At 40.0% G+C, this 20,733-nt stretch overlaps 1 protein-coding gene across 1 annotated transcript in view; it reads right to left on the reverse strand.

Moving 5' to 3' along the window:
- LOC126267526 (synaptogenesis protein syg-2-like) overlaps positions 1–20,733 on the reverse strand; it is a 973,159-nt gene that overhangs the window by 477,081 nt on the left and 475,345 nt on the right. The gene's annotated exons all lie outside the window — the stretch shown is intronic.

Genomic DNA, 20,733 nt, shown 5'->3' on the forward strand with positions numbered 1-20,733 from the left:
TACAACCCGCAACACACGAAACGTCCAAAAACACACACGAAATTTTCACATTTTTCCTCTTGTTAAGTGCGAACTGTCAGCCCTACAAAAAAATATGGACCTTGGCGTAGATAGTTTCTGTAGTTTTATTTTGTACCAGAATACGTTTCCGCTGGAGACCACAGTTTTCAGTTATTTCAAGAAAAATATGTTTAAGGTGAGTTTTGTACGATCATGTTGACTAATTCGAAAACGGCGGCCTCTAGCGACAACGTACCACAGTACTAAATTTAACTACAATAAATTACATACAACAAGGTTCTGTTCAATTTTTGGTGTAGCATTCACAGTTTGTGGGTAGCGAGCGAGAAATTACGAAGATTTTCACGTGGTGTTTGAAAATACTGCGGATTGCAAAAGACCCTTAGGTAGGGGAAATCACTCTGTATAGACTAGTATATTACAAATGATAAAATGTCTTAACTACTCCATACTAAAACCACCTTTCTACTGATGGAGTTGCTTTTGGGGGATGTAGTGGTGCTTGTTGAGGCGGGGGGGGGGGGAGGGTGGAAGGAGAGGGGAGGGGGAGGGATGGCCAGAATTCGACATATAGTTTTGTTGTTGTACTCTCTCGTTCTGGTCGAATTCGACAGCACGTCCGTTTCTTGACTTGAAGATATCGAAACAGAGCAGCAGGTGTGAGTCTGTGTTCACCGGAAACATACTGATACAGACACAACTATACCAAACTCTTGTATGCTTACCATCCATCTCAAGAAAGCAGTGTTATACAGTACCCACAAATCTTGACTCAAGCACAGATACCTAGGAAAAGAGATACAGAAACCAAAAATTTACAGAAATTTTTCTACATGCCTCCAACACATGTATGGAGCTCCATGTATAGGAGACACCTTCCAGAGTCCTCAACAGACTTCACAACAGACCAACGTATATATTTTTCAAAACAAAAATAGAAAAACTTCTTTTGTATTACATCGTCATTTTTTGAAAAATTACGTAACATTTAACTGTTGAATAAAGGGTGATGTAACACAATGGTGTTTTCTTTCTGTGACGTACACGTTTATTAACGATTCAGTTTAATTGGAATGCTAGCTATTAGAACTGGGTTGACATTCTCGCATTCTTCAACAAAAGTCTATAAAATGATCAAAGCAGACGAAATGGATTAAAATTTGTGATGCAGCCGGATCCTGAACCCGTGTTTGTTTACTTGTCTTCCTTCCCATAGCTGGGGCTAGAACACAGGTCTTCTTGCTTAATTTTTATTTTGGTTAGTCTCATTTTCTTCTTTTCCGTTCGCTGCATCCGCTCGGGGCGGATGTCGTAACTCATCTGTTCAAGTTTGTCGTTGATCGGTTAGCTCAGTTTTTTTATTACAGAGGGCAGCTAACCCTTTGACCGAACACGCTGAGCTACCGTGCCGGCACACATTAGGCAGAAATGCTAACCATTACACTACCACAGCAAGATGGTCAACATTGCTGCACGAACTATTAGTCTGCTTCGATCATTATCGTAGATAATAAAAAGAGACTTAAATGTTTCAGGGAAATATTTAATTATAATATCTATAAGATCACCAATGGTGCAAGGACGACCCATTATCTCCAATGCTGGTGTGCTTGCCAATATGGGAGAGCCCTGGCAGTAGTAACAATATATAAGGGAAAAATTAATTGAAGTTTGTGTTGGGGAGGGCACTTCGTGCAGCAATGTACACCACCGTCTTGTTGTAGTGTAATGGTTAGCATTTCTGACTAGTAAACAAAAAGTCCCGGGTTCGACTCCCGGCTATTGCACAAATTCTAATTCATTTTATCTGCTTCGATTGTTATCATAGATAATAAAAAGATAGTTAAATGTTTCAGGAAAACATTTAATTATAAGAAGTCCATATGTCTGTAACTTTCTTGATGAGGTCTAGCCCTGGAAATGTGGTTTTATTAAGAATTAGCATTTGCATCAAAATGTCCCTTGAATAGCGTACTACGTTCATCTCTAAACTGATTACAGCTCATGGAAAGGTTTAATGTCATTGACATGCCTTTATGTCGATGGTGTATCGTACACATAAAAGAGTACCACCGCCTGGAAACCTCTCCTTCAACCGTGATGGAAAATTTTATGTCTGGATTATTTTTTTTATTTTTCAGACGATACATATAAATGTACTTCAACAATACAGACATTATAAGTGCTGTCCAAGCAAATGAAGTCCCACACGACCTCCTTCACAGTCTGAGCCACAGTTAATATACGAAACTCTTCATTTCCAGCTCCTTTGAAATACTGGCTGCTTTCTTCATATACGGAAGTAATGACCTCATGTAGAATGCCAAACAGTAAGAATAAAAAGACTGACCGGTAAAGAAACATAAACATTTCAGAGTTTCGATGACTGTTTGAACAGATGACGGAAATCGCACCTTCTTCAGTGGGTTGTGTTAAAGAAACCACTTATTTTTTGAACATTATTTCAGAGCGTGTAAGAAGTTGTAAACTAGGTTCTTGTGCCATGCTCCAGTCATTCCCAAACAGATTTTTAGTATCACTGACAAAGTAACGCTGTAACGAATCATCGCACATGGAACCACAAGTGCATGTTTTTATATTCTAAAATCTCTGCTATATGTGCATACGCTTTTACGAGAACATTGCAAAAACTGATCCTGAAATCAAATCTTACTGTACTCCCAACAGGTAAAATGTATTTGTCAATATGGTCCAATTCATTGGAGGATAGAACTGTAAATGGTAAATGTTAGAAGTGTGTGGTCTTCCAGAGTTCCTTGTAAACAGATCTAAAGGGCTCCTCAAGGCACGCTCAGACGCTCCTTCCTTATGGGAAGTTGTCTGGACACACCTAGCGCTCGGTACTGGACGAGAGGCACGCTCCACACTTGTGAATCGGGCAGTGGTCGCGTTATAAGACATCTTGCACTCGGATAAGGAAGGACGACTCGAGAAAAAACAAAACAACTTCATAGGATTTGTCAACCAAGAAAAAGCGTTCTACAATGTAAAATGGCACAATATGTTCGAAATTTTCAAAGAAGTATTAGTAAGCTGCTGAAAAATATGGGTAATACACAATACATACAAGAACGAAAAGGGAACAACAAGAACGGAACACCAAGAACGAAGTATTCGGATGTAGAGAGAGATGTAGTATTTCTACTCCACTGATCAATCTGCACGTCGATGAAGCAGTGACAGAAACAAACGGAGAATTCATGACTAGGATTAAAATGCAAGGTGAAACGCCATCTGTGATAACATTCGAAGGTGACATTGCTATCCTCAGTGAAAGTAAAGCAGAATTACAAGTTATGCTGAATGGAATAAACTGTCTCATGATTACAGAATATGGACTGAATTTTAATTGAAGCAAGATCAAATTAAAGCAGAGCGGCAGAAAGGAAATTACAGACTTAATGTCAAATGGCGACCCTGACATAAACCGCAATTTCTGTAAGAATTCTGCTGCCATGTAAACAAAACAGCAAATGATAGACGAAGCTGAATTTTTTGTTTGTGACACAGCATTTTACGAAAGTGAATCATGGAGTATGGGATAACCGAAAAAAAGGAAGTTGAAGCATTTTAAATGATGTGTTACCGAAGAATGCTGAAAATTAGGTGGACTGACAGGGAATGAGGAGGTCCTCTTCAGAATCAGCGCGGAAAGAAACGTATGGAGAGCAGTGACAAGAAAATGGGACAGGTTGACAAGGTATCTTTAAGACATCACGTACGAGAGCAAGCACGAGGAGGTAAGAACTGTAAGGACAGATGGGATCGAAATGAAAAAAAGGAAAATAAATAACCACAACCTGCAGCCAGTCAGGTTGTATCTGACAAAGCTTCCTGGCTCTGAGCTTGAGGGACAATACCGGGGGATTGTCCCTTTCCAAAACGATCGTGACGGCGATAAATATTAATTAATATGTAGAAGGAAGTCTCGGTGTATGTTTTTACTATTCAAACAATAATAGCAGATCGATGTGGTTCCCGCTAACATTTAGTAGGTAATTTCTATCATTATCCACTTCTAATTACTACCTAGGATAACATTCGACACCCATTCACTTTTTAAAACTGGTTTCACTGGGTTATTGAAATAACCTGCATGTAGTTGTATATATGAGTATGTTATATAAATGAGCCCCAACATTTGTCAGGTCCGGAACTTATAATAAGCGTCAATAAAATAAATTACTCTCCTGAGAATCAATCTATCACAAAAATCTTTTAAACTGATTAATGTGTCAGGGCTTTTACTGAATATACCTTGTAATGGCATGCCATAAGAAGTGCATAAAATTTTATGTGTTATTCAGCAAATGTATGTGATCAGTTTAGACAGTGTAACTGTGTTATTAACAAAATTGGTTTGACATAATTTGTCAAAACAGTCAGTGAAAGGCAGTATCAATAATCTACTGTCGCTACGACCTTCCAGTGTTGTCTAGCTGTTATTTGAGTAAGAGTAATTCCAATAAATGTTTTGGTATTAACCTTTCTTCAAAATTTGGTAGAAAGCGTCTCTGCTTAAATTAGAGTACACTGATTGTGAATCGAAAAGGACGCATTTAGGTAAAAGTTTTTTCTGATTCTACTTTTGTGATTAGTGACAACTTGACCGATTCACCCTAACTCCGTTATCCACAGCCTTTATCAAAATTGTATGCTATTGAGGAGAAGAGAGGACTGTCATTTTAGGAAGCTAATATACAGTTTTCTATCTCGTTGTTGTTGTGCTTCGGAACCGATATCTTTCTTTCCGTACTGTAACTCTTACCATCATTCGATCCTTGCGTTTTAATCAATGTGGGTGTATGGGTGTTACAGCTTCTCTTTTGAGCCACTTCAGAAGTTAATTCGGGTTTCTCTCATGTCTGGAGTCGTAGAGGATCTAGAGCGATTTCTTTTCTTTCTGGAAGAACAAATTTATAATTTATCCTCTCCCAAGGGCTTTTTTATGTTGACTGGTAACCCCCCTTTTGGCTTCAGCGACTTGGCTACGTTTGCGTTAATTTCTTTGATTCTACGTACACTGTCGAACGCATGTTCCTTGTGGAGTCCAGTATTTAATTCTTGTATGATACAGATTACGGGTTATTGTACAGTTTATAATAATTTATGTATTTTATTGTGTATAAATTTTTCGTACAGTAGGACCCTTCTGATAGGACATAGTTAAGGAAGGAACTACACTTCAAATGCAATAACTTCAAAACTGTAAATCAATCCAAAATAGTCCATAAAATTATAACATCTGCACAACATAAAGACATCAATATTTTTAATTGTTGGCTAAGAGCACGTCACTCTTAAAACGTATGCAGATCAAATTTTTGTTAACAGAACTTACTCGAGAAGTTGTTTAAATCAGCCAGAGGTTACATGGTAAACAATCGTTAAAGCAGTGTTACCGATCCTGCTTCAATACAGAGATAATAAATTCATTAACGCTGTAAAGCCAAAACATATGATAAAATTTTGCTTTGGAAAATCTGTTTAATACCTTATTTAGATCGGGAGTGAAGGGAAGTAGCAGTTACTGAAATGTTTGCTACCGTCTAATAATTTTCACACTTTTGAACGTCTTCACACATTCATATGTAAGATGGAAAGGTAAGGTGAAACTACAGAGAGTAAATGTCAAATCTGACTGCAAGTTTAGATAAGTCAGGAGGTATTTTGTTCGGTAGGCATTCTTAATATTCCTATAACTTCTTCAGAGTTGACTATTCGCTGTTTCCACAAATTTAATCGATAGCAACGGGCTTACTTGCAAGTACCTTTCCTAATTTTGATGAGTAGAGTTAATCCTGAATACAATATGTTATATAAAGTATGTACTGAACACTTTCAAATTTCAACATTCCAGTATAACGTAATGGACAACCATAGGTTTTTCTATGTGAGTATCGCAGCACAGAGGAGACTGATTATGTTTTTGTGTCAGTCTGATGGTTTTATTGTAAGTGCATGGGTTTTGGCTAATATAGACAGAACCATAGTGCCATAGTGCTTTGAAGTTGCACTTTTGCGTATTGTGATCCTCTGCCGGTTGACAGAGAATGCCACATTGCTTCTTCAAGACAAAGATAAATTTTGTCTGATGCTATCCTGTACAGTTACACTATACTTCGTGAGTTTATCTAAAACTACATTTGTTTTTGAGGCTCAGCAGATGACTCTCAAATAGTGCCGATGGTGATGGACGATGACTAAAAGAAGCTTACGCAAATTACTGCCTACTATCTAGTAAGAAAATATACTTCCATACTTGAACAGAGGGCCGGCCGCGGTGGTCTAGCGGTTCTAGGCGCGTAGTCCGGAACCGTGCGACTGCTACGGTCGCAGGTTCGAATCCTGCCTCGGGCATGGATGTATGTGATGTCCTTAGGTTAGTTAGGTTTAAGTAGTTCTAAGCTCTAGGGGACTGATGACCACAGATGTTAAGTCCCATAGTGCTCAGAGCCATTTGAACCATTTTTTTTAACAGAGGTCAGGAGAGTGACAAATGGTTCAAATAGCTCTGAGCACTATGGGACTTAACATCTGTGGTCATCAGTTCCCTAGAACTTAGAACTACTTAAACCTAACTAACCTAAGGGCATCAAACACATTCATGCCCGAGGTAGGATTCGAACCTGCGACCGTAGCAGTCATGGGGAGAGTAACATTTCCGAATTTGTCTTGATTCGATAGAGGTAGAATACCTATAAAAATCGACCCTGTAATCGTAAATACAATGGCCAATAATTTTATGATATACAAAAATTATAATAAAAAATTCGTCAATGATGAAATATTTAGAAAACAGAACGTGTCGAAGGTAGAGGTTTCTTGATATGGGCATCGAATATGAAATCTTGTTGCTTAAAGTAAAGAAAAATCAATTATGGAGTATCAGTATTCCATTCCTGCAGCTACAAACTTCATCCCATTTCAATATTCCATTAAAACTGCCACACTGAATGCCACACATTCGATAAAAAATTAATTAATTTACATTTCATTTGAATTTCTAGTGTTTGCTCCACAAAACACAGAAGTGGGCACATCTGCGTTAATACACGACAACGAATATTCCATTGAAGAGTCAACTATGTAAAGCGCGCGTCTCCGGCAGAGTATTATCGCAATATTACTGTTGCGAACATTATTCCCCATGTACAGTCGTCACACTGCAAAAGAAAAATGACTGATAGAAATGGTAAAACGCCTTGTTGTTTGATGCGTTTCGTCTTAGCAACCACTTTGTGCATTGAGTGTCCATATCTGTATTTCACGATGTAAGCTTCCACCGAACTCCGACTATAACTTTCACTCTTCTGAAATTTCCTGCTGTATTGCGTCGGCATTTCGTTCCATTTTAGCAAAGGCGTTTTTCTTGTAATGTACTAGCATCTGCCATATCACATGATGTCCATGTTGTCACAGTGGTGACTACACGTTGGGTATATAAACATCTGATGAAGAGAGATCCTTAGCATCTAGTTATTTCTTGCGCCCTATGACACATGAGCCAATAACAGGGTGAACTTGCTTTGTTAATAGCAGAACCTCAAGATAACGCCAACATAGCATTTAAACTACTTTTACGAATAATAAATACTTTGAAACTATGGCTGTGGTGCACCTCTTCATAACGATATGTTTACGTAACGTGTATACATAAACATACGTTATAAACGTCCCCGTTCGTAGTCGCTAATTATAACAATATGTTTCTTTTGTGCTGCAACATATAGCTATAATCAGCGGTGGAAGTATATTTGCGAACGCCGACCGTGTGCGGCTGCCTCTTGTTGGATCGTCTGATCAGTCGGAAGTTGCATTGCAGATGAGAGTAAATGCCTATTCAAAAAATAATTACTTTTGGATAGCTCAACATGAATTTCCTAAGGGACCGTAGTTTATCATGCATTTAACAGTAGAATGTGGCGCGGAGAAAATATTTCGCCGCATACAACTTCCGTCCGATTTCGACGAAAGAATTCGTGACTGTGAACTGTCTATTTTTCAGAAACATAAAGAAAATTAAATAACTTCATGAAGGAGTGAGACATAGATTCTACACTAAATAAATAGTCCATACACCAATTCCATTTAAATCTGAATTTATGGCAATTAATAGAAGAACGTACACTGCAATGAAAGATTTAACATGGATGCCGTTTTGACTGGCACTTCTCTTTTGGTAATGACGATAATTCCTTTGACGTTTTCTCATACACGTCGCACAATAAATATACTGCTATGCAGTATTGCACTTTTAGTATTGCACTTTTACTTTACACTAAAATATTATTATTTTAACGATAATTATACGGCGGCAAGGCATGCGCGTCCGACACAAGTTACAAGAGACAAGAGAAGAATGAGTAACTGTTCATCGAGAATACCTCGTACATAAGAAAAAGAAGATGTGTAAAAGCGTTCTTCTTCTGCCCGTTTTTCGCGCCGTAGTTTTCAAAGTCAACAACTCACTGCATCTCTGACGGCGCTTCGACAATAAACAAGTTACGTCACAGGTCGTTCACCTTTTACATTCTCGCAACATTATTTGCTAACTGTAGCTGTTGCCGAGCGACTGCTCGATTAGTGAATGATTTAAAATGATAAGGCAATCACATAATGTTACAACTTCCATTACTTACTTTATTAACGTCTGTGATGCTCAGAATTTTTGTCACAAATAATATGAATGGTGTTCTTGGTTAAGTTTTGGTTACTGAATTCGAGAATGAAATCCTTTTTTGCTCATCTAGCGCAACTTTCGTAACACAGTATCCTCTGACTGTAAAATAACTCGAAAATGTTGCTTACTGGTTATCCTGTTGTTACGTAATTACTTTGCTTTCATTTCTTTTTGTGGTTTTAATTGCTGGTAACATGCGAAATACATACAAGGAATTCCACACACGATCTTCAGTTCCGAAATTCTCCGCCAGGATACAAAGGAGGCGAATGAGTCACGATCACGTTCGATCGCATCACTTAGTGTTTGTTGCATCAGTCTCAGTAGTGAGAGAGCTCTGGCCTTGTGGAGTGGGTTGCTGTAGGTTCGTCAAGGTTTGTTTTTTGTGCGAATTCAGAATCAGAAATGTCTTGTAGATGTGCAAATAACCCATTTTTTGTTGTATCTGTGGTGAGCTAATTTTGAGATAGTAAAAATGAACACTAAATCTTCTTGTAAGGAAAGCACTATGAAATTATTTTAGGGGCAAATTAGGCTACCGATAAAAAAAAAAGATATATGCCCCATGCATGCTGTTTGGCATATGCTACACTCCAGAGAGGCTGGTCCAAACAGTAGCTTCACATGTCCTCTGATGTTCTCATGATGCGGAGGGAACCAACAGATCACACAACGGACTGTTTTTCTGTGTGAGAACAATAGCTGGCAGCCCCTTTAAAACAAATAAAACTGTGGAATATCCTAAATTATCATCTCCTTCAAGATGTATATGTCACGGCGACGAATTATGGGTATCAGTGCGTCCTGAGAATGTGGCAATGAGTGAAGATGAAGGCATAAATGAACGCTTAGAACACAGAGAAAGAGATATGCATGCCTACACGTATATCATGCCCCTGTAAATCAAATAAGCCATGTTTTTCTGAAGGGGATTTTATCCGTGATTTAAACTTGTTGAAGTAACAGTCTCAGCCTTATCACGATAAAAAGAAATGCATATTTTTGATACGAAAGTGAGTGTTTATCTTGACTGCCATGCCCTTCTTTTCTGAATATTTCTTCAACATAGGTTATTTGGTCTTCTATAATCACACAGAAATCGTTTGGGAGACTCTGAGAGGTGTCGAGTCATTCTCTCACGTATTTTCATATTCAATGCTACCCTTAAATGTTATTATTACATCCTAGGCATCAATTTTGTCAGACGACTGGAAGTTATCAACATAAGTAGGCATTGATGGTAACATATGTGTTGTTAATACATGCAGGACCTTTATGGTCGCTCTCCTTCGAACAGTAATTTCCTGAGCTGAAAACAAGGAGGCACTTAAGTCATTTAACACTATATTTTGCATTGGAAATTGGAGGCTTGGAAGCCATGTGCAAAGGTTAGCGAAAGTAACATCCAAAAGTACTGATCAGGTACAGAGTTTTGCTCACAACAATTTCTCGCAACATTGTGCACACAATGCGAAGAAAAACCGCCATCCAAGATCTACCTGCCAGGCGCCCTTAGGCATAGCATGAGTAGGGATGCAAGAGAGAATTAGGTCGCCCGGCCAAGGCGTTTCGACAATGTTGTAAGCACCCATTATGTAAAGGGATGACAGCCATTAAAATTCTTGAGTTTCCTTGTTCACTCTGAGAAGGGCACTATTGAGGGAGCAGTAAGGTGGTTTCGTCCCCCTGTCTGCCGAGTATTTTGGGAAGCCTCCAGCCTTTAGGAGAATTTTAGAATGGAACGCAACATATATGGCGGCTCTCAAATGGTCTACGTTGGGACACAAAAGCTCTTATTTTAGTTTAGCTAAAGTCCCTGTTCGGATACGTAATGTTTGTCCGAATTCAGATATCTACATCTACATCTACATCCATGCTGCGCAAGCCACCTGACGGTGTTTGGCGGCGGGTACTTTGAGTACCTCTATCGGTTCTCCCTTCTATTCCAGTCTGGTATTATTCGTGGAAAGAAAGATTGTTGGTATGCCTCTGTGTGGGCTCTAATCTCTCTGATTTTATCCTCATGGTCTCTTCTCGAGATATACGTAGGAGGGAGAAATATACTGCTTGACTCCTCGGTGGATGGATGTTCTCGGAACTTTAACAAAAACCCGTAGGAGCTACTGAGCGTCTGCAGAGTCTTCCACTGGAGTTCGTCCATCATCTCCGTAACGCTTTCGCGATTACTAGATGATCCTATAACGAAGTGCGCTGCTCTCCGTTGGATCTTCTCTATCTCCTCTATCAACCCCATCTGGTACGGATCCCACGTTGGTGAGCAAAATTCAAACAGTGGGCGAACAAGTGTACTGTAACCTACTTCCCTTATTTTCGAATTTTCGGACTGCATTTGCTTAGGATTCTTCCAATGAATCTCAGTCTGGCATGTGCTTTACCGACGATAAACTTTATATGATCATTCTACTTTAAATCACTCCTAGTGCCTACTCCCAGATAATTTATGGAATTAACTATTTCCAGTTGCTGACCTGTTATATTGTAGCTAAATGATAAAGGATTTTACTTTTTATGTATTCGCAGCAAATTACACTTGTCTACATTGAGATTCAGTTGCCATTCCCTGCACCATGCGTCAATTCGTTGCAGATCCTCCTGCATTCCAGTACTATTTTCCATTGTTATAACCTCTTGATATACTACAGCATCATCCACAAAAATCCTCAGTGAACTTCCAAAGTTAATCACAAGGTCATTTATGTATATTGTGCATAGCAACGATCCTACGACAATCCCCTGCGGCACACCTGAAATCACTCTCACTTCTCTCCATTGAGAATAATATGCTGCGTTCTGTTATTTAGGAACTCTTCAATCCAATCACACAATTGGTCTGATAGTCCATATGCTCTTACTTTGTTCATTAAACGACAATGGGGAACTATATCGAACGCCTTGCGGAAGTCAAGAAACACGGCATCTACCTGGGAACCCGTGTCTGTGACCCTCTGAGTCTCGTGGACGAATAGCGCGAGCTGGGTTTCACACCATCGTCTTTTTCGAAACCTATGCTGAGAGTAGATTCCTAGTATCCAGAAAAGTCATTATCCTCGAACATAATGCATGTTCCAAAATTTTACGACTGATCGATGTTAGACATGTAGGTCCTGCACATTTGTGCGACGTCCCTTCTTGAAAACGGGGACGACCTGTGTCCTTTTCCAATCCTTTGGAACGCTACGCTCTTCTAGAGACCTACGGTACACCGCTGCAAGGAGGTGGGCAAGTTCCTTCGCGTACTCTGTGTAAAACCGGACTGGTATCCCATAAGGTCCAGCGGCCTTTCCTCTTTTGAGCGATTTTAATTGTTTTTCTATCCCTCGGTCATCTATTTCGATATTTACCATTTTGTCATTTGTGCAACAATCTAGAGAAGGAACTACAGTGCAGTCTTCCTCTGTGAAACAGCTTTGGAAAAAGGTATTTAGTATTTCGGCCTTTAGTCTGTCATCCTCTGTTCCAGTATCATTTTGGTCACAGAGTGTCTGGACATTTTGTTTGGATCCACCTACCGCTTTGAGATAATGATCTCTGTGATAAATGTGTTGCTCGTTTTGAGCCATAGTAAATAGATTAATCACACAAACATTAGTCTTTTCCAACGGATCGCCATCCAGTGGAGTGTTAACTGTTTGTTGTGTCTACTTTTGTTGTCAATAGTTCGTGGTTTATTTGTCACCTCGTTTAACTTGTGTTCATTATCCTATTTTATAATCAATAAACTTTGACGTTATCTCTTGTAAAAAATTTATACTATGTTTATATATTAATCACCCACCAATAATTGACTACAATAATGAGTACATTAATTTATTTCAGCATTCGAGTTTATTCAGATTCTAATAAAATGGACCAGATAAAAGTGATTACTGTCAGGGCGTGAACTCAGAGTAGGCTGTAGCCTTTCAAATCATACTGCAAGACCAAAGTAGTATAGCATCTCGTCACAATGATATCAGTGCATGTTGTTGGCGTTTGTTAATAGATTCCAGCAAACTTAGTCTGCAATCACAGCTGCAAAAAATTTTTGTCCGTTCCGAATTCTCATGCAGTTAACATTAAGCTCGAGTACTATTAGTACTGCTGCTTTATATTTGAGTAGTACAGGAGAGACAGAAAAAAAGCCTCTATTCTGAGAGAAAGATGACTGCTCGAAAACAACAGCTGCCTGAAGAGAATAATGTGGTGGAGACTCCTCTCGTTGGCCCAAAAATATGCATCTATCTCTACCGCACATTCAGCCTTACCAAAAGCTTTATGAAAGCCTTTGACAAAACTTGACATACATTCACGTACGAGTATTTGCGAGATATGTTCCCAAGGACCAGTGAAGCAAAAATTACGGAGAGAATATTTGCAGGACCACAAATAATGGAATTAATGGATGATGAACATTTCCTTGATTTGTTGAAAGATGTTGAAAAAATGGGATGACTGTCTTTCATTAGTGTTAGTAAGAACTTTTAGGCACCCATAAGGCAGAAAAATATCGTTATGTTGTTCAAAAATTAATGACACCAAACTACCATAGTAGATGTGAACTTAAAATGTCAGTTAAAATACACTTCTTGAGCGACCATCTGGACTTCTTCCCTGACAACCTCAGTGCGGTTAGTGACGAACGTGGAGAACGTTTCCACCTGAACATTTCTCAATTGGAAAAGCATAATGAAGGCAATTGGATTACTGCAATGTTTTACGACTACTGTTGGATCTTTCGAAGAGACATTCCTGAGGAAAAGTATCGGAGGAAATCGGGAAGACGTTTTAATTAGGTCTCTTTATTTACTTTTCTTTCATCTGAAGTTCCTCATTTCATTTATTAATTTGTGTACTGACACAGATTTTTTCCTCCTTTTGCAATAGACATATAATGCTATGAAAGACAAACTCACGTAGGCTTTTACAGAAACCAGTACAGTATCACATGGAAACAAAGACTGACACATAGATTCTAAAATTAGATACGGATTCAGGGACGAATTCTTTCAGAATCAACAGCGTGATTCTTTTGGACCGATTTCATGCTTTTTTCGTGGTGTTATTGGCAAACTACAGGGTGTTACAAAAAGGTACGGCCAAACTTTCAGGAAACATTCCTCACACGCAAAAAAAGAAAAGATGTTATGTGGACATGTGTATGGAAACGCTTAATTTCCATGTTAGAGCTCATTTTAGTTTCGTCAGTATGTACTGTACTTCCTCGATTCACCGCCTGTTGGCCCAATTGAAGCAAGGTTATATTGACTTCGGTGCTTGTGTTGACATGCGACTCATTGCTCTACAGCACGAGCATCAAGCACATCAGTACGTAGCATCAACAGGTTAGTGTTCATCACGAACGTGCAATGTATACAAAAGAGGAGTTGCCAGAGGCCTATTTGATGTATGGATTAGCACGGGGCAATAGCCGTGGCATGGTACGTTTGTATTGAGACAGATTTCCAGAACGAAGGTGTCCCGACAGGAAGACGTTAGAAGCAATTTATCGGCGTCTTAGGGAGCACGGAACATTCCAGCCTATGACTCGCGACTGGGAAAGGCCTAGAACGACGAGGACACTTGCAATGGACGAGGTAATTCTTCGTGCAGTTGACGATAACTCTAATGTCAGCGTCAGAGGAGTTGCTGCTGTACAAGGTGACGTTGACCACGTCACTGTATGGAGAGTGCTACGGGAGAACCAGTTGTTTCCGTACCATGTACAGCGTGTGCAGGCACTATCAGCAGCTTATTGGCCTCCTCGGGTACACTTCTGCAAATGGTTCATCCAACAATGTGTCAACCGTCATTTCAGTGTAAATGTTTTCTTTACGGATGAGGCTTCATTCCAACGTGATCAAATTGTAAATTTTCACAATCAATATGTGTGGACTGACGATAATCCGCATGCAATTGTGCAATCACGTCATCAACACAGATTTTCTGTGAACGTTTGGGCAGGCATTGTTGGTGATGTCTTGATTGGGCCTCATGTTCTTCCACCGACGCTCAATGGAGCACGTTATCGTGATTTCATACGGGATAATCTACCTGTGCTGCTAGAACATGAGCCTTTACAATTACGACACAGCATGTGGTTCATGCACGATGGAGCTTCTGCACATTTCAGTCGAAGTGTTCGTACGCTTCTCAACAACAGATTCGGTGGCCAATTCCATGGCCTCCACGCTCTCCTGACCTCAACCCTCTTGACTTTCATTTATGGGGGCATTTGAAATCTCTTGTCTACGCAACCCCGGTACCAAATGTAGAGACGCTTCGTGCTCGTATTGTAAACGGCTGTGATAAGATATGCCATTCTCCAGGGCTGCATGAGCGCATCAGGTATTCCATGCGACGGAGGGTGGATGCATGTATCCTCGCAAACGAAGGACATTTTAAACATTTCCTGTAACAAAGTGTTTGAAGTCACGCTGGTACATTCTGTTACTGTATGTTTCAATTCCATGATTAATGTGATTTGAAGAGAAGTAATAAAATGAGCTCTAACATGGAAAGTTAGCGTTTCCGGACACATGTCCACATAACATATTTTCTGTCTTTTGTAACACCCTGTATATTGGCAAATTAGATATCTGAAACATGGCCATGCTGATCTGTCTGTCGGTGTGCTGGACTCCATCCAGTGACGTTAAGGGTTGAATCTCGAATAGGGGCGGGGATTTCGCCTAGGTTCCGTCACTCCAGGACTGAACAGACCCATTCAGCCTGCTGTCATTTGAGTACTGGGAATTTTTTCTGATAGTATAACGCGTCTGTTCGATTCCCGGCGGGGTCAGGGATTTTCTCTGCCTCGTGATGATTTGGTGTTGTGTGATGTCCTTAGGTTAGTTAGGTTTAAGTAGTTCTAAGCGCTAGGGGACTGAGGACCATAGATGTTAAGTCCCATAGTGCTCAGAGCCATTTGAACCATATAACACGTCTGGGGCGCTGCGCTCCCCCCCCCCCCCCCCCCCCCTCCCCCCCGAAACTCCTAGTGCCGCGGCAAAGAAGGCGATATTCTGCCTACATTAAGACTACACTAGCTTGAGCCACTGACTTCAGCAATTTGGATTTTCATATTTATTTTATCTAAAACGTGCTCCTTCTTGAGTTTTGCTCCTTCCTTAACAGTGCTAAGAAAACACGTCCTTTCTGCGGTTTGGGCTATAGACAGATTCGTGCTCCATCCTCTATTATAGTAATTTCAACTACTATAATTAATTGTGTAGTCGTAAATTAGGAAATCAATATTGGGAAAAATAAGAACATGCGAGGGAAGAACTAAACGACATCACTTGCTTGAAGTTTGCACAGATCATAATATAATAATTGCAAGCAATTGGTTTGAGACCAGTAAGTCGAGCACATTTATGTTGTCCTGACCTATTTGCCTCAGACCTATAATATCAATAAAATTATTCGTAAGTGACTGTCTGTGACTTAAATATTTTGGAAGAAGGCATATTTGTCCCATCTGCTGTACTACTGTATGTTTATTCTCTACCGGCTTCAGTTTTAACAACCGTCTTCACAAGAGAATTTCAGTGCACATCAATGAATCATAATATCATTTTCGTCAAATATGATCCAGCAAAGTGTAGAACAAAGATAACTCTTATAAGAGTTGAGTCATATGTTGTCGAAACATATTTTTGATCCATTGATGTGCACTGTTTTTCTCTTGTGATGATTACTGTTGAAACTGAAACAATTAAATGAAATAAAAATAAAAGGAGTTATACCACGGTAACAAAGATATTTCTTAACTAGATTTTAAATTGGAAAACGTGTGCAGGAGCTCTGCTGAAACCCAGTTATAATTAATTAATTATATAATACGTACAAGACCTGCGCTAAGGTCTTCAATAACACACAAAACACGTAATTGATGACAGGAGAAAAATAATGCAGCAGACAGTGCAGGGATAGGAAATGATGACGTTTAGTAATGCTGTAACTATAACGTACAAAGTGACATAGAATTTGCGCCTAGAAGAGAAACGGAAATCTATAGAGTCATGCAATGGCTATGGGATGACCCTGCATATTTGGGAGTTAAAGAAATATCTACAGAACTGAAATGCAGGCCTATCTACACTAAAAGTTTAGATAGCCAGGCAATAACAAACATATTCGATAAGACTGAAAGCTATAAAATGAAAGGAACTAGAGTATGGCTTAAAATCTCCTCAACAGCAAAGTAAGGAAAGAGGGAAATCCAGCTATTTTCCCTATTATTGATATCTTGGGATTAGATCCATCGTCCTCTCGAACGCGAGGTCTGTGTGTTGACTACTGCACCATCACTGCACCACGGCGTTCTACGATTCACCTAAGGCATCGTTCTGCAACGCATCTCAAACCCGTCTTCATCTGTTTTCCCACAGTATATGATCCACTACCACATAGTTCTGTCCTGCATGCACGCATGCATTCTTCCTCAAATTTATATGTTAAGGGTTGAAAATACTTCAAAGTATTTTTATTTTGATTACAGCTCTCAGCTACGCACGAGACATCTTTAGAACATAAAAACCTCCTTGGCCAATTTAACTGTCATGACGGCTCACGTACCGTTAAACCTTTCTTAAGACTAATAACATCCACATTGAACGTATAGGTAAAATAACTTCACGTCGTTCACAACCAATCAAAAATCGAGGTAAAAAAACTGAGGCGCTTGGCTCTTAAATGGTTGCTTATGAAGGACCTGAAGTTACTTTATCTATACGTTCTGCATGATTGTTGCAGGAAGATTTTAATCATGAAGTAGAAGGTATGTAAGCACCTGCAGGTGAATTCAATCTCCGCGACAGAATCACCGAAAATCTTGACAATCTCCAGTCACAGAGGTACCAGGAATAACACTACTGGCCATTAAAATTGCTACACCACTAATATGGCGTGTTACCGACGCGAAATTTAGCCGACAGGAAGAAGATCCTGTGATATGCAAAAGATTAGCTTTTTAGAGCATTCACACAAGCTTTGCACCGGTGGCGACACCTACAACGTGCTGATATGAGGAATGTTTCCAACCGATTTCTCATACACAAACAGCTTTTGACCGGCGTTGCGTGGAGAAACGTTGTTGTGATGCCTCGTGTAAGGAGGAGAAATGCGTATTTTCACGTTTCCAACTTTGACAATTGTCGGGTTGTAGCCTATCGCGATTGCAGTTTATCGTATGGCGACACTGCTGCTCGCTTTGGTCGAGATCCAATGACCGTTAGCAGAATATGGAATCGGTGGGTTCAGGGGGATAATACTGAACCCCGTGCTGGATCCCAACGGCCTCGTATCACTAGCAGTCCAGATGACAGGCATCTTATTCGCATGGCTGTAACGGATCGTGCAGCGACGTCTCGATCCCTGACTCAACAGATGGTGACGTTTGCAAGACAACCACCATCTGCACGAACCGTTCGACGACGTTTGCAGGAGCATGGACTATCAGCTCGTAGAGCATGGCTGCGGTTGCCCTTGACGCTGCATCACACACAGGAGCGCCTGCGATGACGTACTCAACGACGAACCTTGGTGCAGGAATGGCAAAACGTCATTTTTTCGGATGAATCCAGGTTCTGTTCACAGCGTCATGATGGTCGCATCCGTGTTTGGCGACATCGCGGTGAACGCACATTGGAAGCGTGTATTCGTGCCATACTGGCGTATCACCCGGCCTGATGGTATAGGGTGCCATTGGTTACACGTCTCGGTCACCTCTTGTTCGCAGTGACGGCACTTTGAGCAGTGGACGTTACATTTCAGATGTGATATGACCCGTGGATCTACCTTCATTCGATCCCCGCGAAACCCTACATTTCAGTAGGATAATGCACGACCGCATGTAGCAGGTCCTGTACGGGCCTTTCTGGATACAGAAAATGTTCGACTTCTGCCCTGACCAGCACATTCTCCTGATCTCTCACCAATTGAAAACGTCTGGTCAATACTGGGCGAGCATCTGTCTCGTCACAATTCACCAGTCACTACTCTTGATGAACTGTGGTATCGTGTTGAAGCTGCATGGGCAGCAGACCTGTACACGCTATCCAAGCTGAGTTTGACCCAATGCCCAGGCGTATCATGGTCGTCTTTACGGTAGGAGGTGGTTGTTCTGGGTACTGATTTCTCAGGATCTATGCACCCAAATTGCGTGAAAATGTAATCACATGTCACTTCTAGTATAATATATTTGTCCATTTCTTCTTGGTGTAGCAATTTTAATGGCCAGTGTTGTATTTTAAATGTGGCATAGATGTGCAGTATCATAATTCTAAAATGCACTCTGGAAAGAAAGTACAGAGACAACTTAATCTCTCTCATGTCCGTCTTTTGTGATGAATGTTGCAGTAAATTAGTGGCCATGGCGGATGTCGAGCTGGTGGTTCTTTATTCGTAAACTTTCAATGGCTTCCTCGGCCAGCTTCAACACGTATAAAAACATTTCGTGTATTAGGCTGTGTCATCAGGAAATACTAAAACCAGATCAGCGTTCAGGTAGACGGTTCGGGTACCATTCGGGTCGACAAGTCTCTAAACTAAAAGTTCAGTTGACCTGAAATGGACGGATGGCAGTACTAAATAAACGTCGGTATTAAATTATTTTTAGTGTTTCATTATGACGCTGCCTAATTATCAAAAGGGCTTTATAGGAACTATTGGTGTATATCCAAAAAATGTTGCAGTTTATTGTATTCAGATAAATGTTATCATACTCGGCTTTGATGCTCAGTTTCTGTTGTTTATGGGACCTGAAACTGTATGAGGATATCGGAGTTTTCCAGTTAGCATGGTTAAAGTTGAAATCCTTTTAATGGTGTCTGTGAAACTTTCTGCAGAAGCGTTTGTCATCCAATGTTGTATCACTGTCGAACGCATAAAGCATAGCCAGAACGAGCAACTATCTGTCATTCCCAGTTTCTGCTGGCATGATTTTTATACAGTTACACATATTACTTCTCGAGGCTTTTTTAAATGAATTCATCTAGAGCTGTTTTTCTCAATAATCTTTTCATGTGTGTCTGCAGTTTCTAGATCCTTTACAATAATATCTTTGTTGTTAGAAATTTTTAGGTTTGGAAACAAACTGGGCAAAGGTAAATATTATTTTAGATTGTCTGACGTGTAACTTGCAAAAGTTGTCCATTTGAAGACTCTTTACAGTGATATGGATAAAGTAAAAACTAATTTGTGGATTTGAGGCTTCAAAGAAGTAATGAGGAAATGATGGACACAACGTCATATTACAAGCGGTAAAATTTAATGCAATGGACAATAACAATAGGTATTCATTACTTATTACTTTTTAACCATTCGTTTCTTGTTGCTGATTGAAAGATCTGTCCCCTTTTTGCATTAAATGGTTGAATTAGTCCATATACCGTATACAGGGCGTACACATTTCGAGACATATTCTTCACACGTAGACGAAAAAATAATGTTATATGAAAATGGGTCTGGAAAAACTTTGTTTCCAGATTACAACTCATTTATTCCAACTCATTAATAATGGGAAACGCACATGAACAGAGCAGTAAAATAATGGGGAACATACACATTTGGTAACGTCTGGTTATATTGTGCACCGCCAATGTTTTTTTGTACATATCCTTGATGACATACTACGTACGTCACTGATTGTTTATAGGTAACATCAACTGTTCCAACGATCAGTGAGACCGTTGCAAACACAAGGGTTACTACGTAGAGTTAATCACAGACTTGGATCGTGCAATGCCAGTATACGCAAATGCAGATGCCCAGTTGGTGTATGGATTAGCTGACTGCACTGGCACTCACGCTCAGCTTTTGGATAGGTACCGATGGAACAATTGCCTGGCGTCCACGTTTCCAGGCCCTAAACCCTCTCGGCTTTTACTTGTGGAAAGATTTGAAATCTCTTTTGCATGGAACCCGAGTACAAAATGTTAAGAGTTTCCGTGCCCGTATTATGGAAGCCTACGAAACCATACGCAATACTACAGGGATACATCAGCGCG

This window comes from Schistocerca gregaria, chromosome 4 (genome assembly GCF_023897955.1).
Source record: "Schistocerca gregaria isolate iqSchGreg1 chromosome 4, iqSchGreg1.2, whole genome shotgun sequence".
Classification (NCBI taxonomy): Eukaryota; Metazoa; Arthropoda; class Insecta; order Orthoptera; family Acrididae; genus Schistocerca; species Schistocerca gregaria.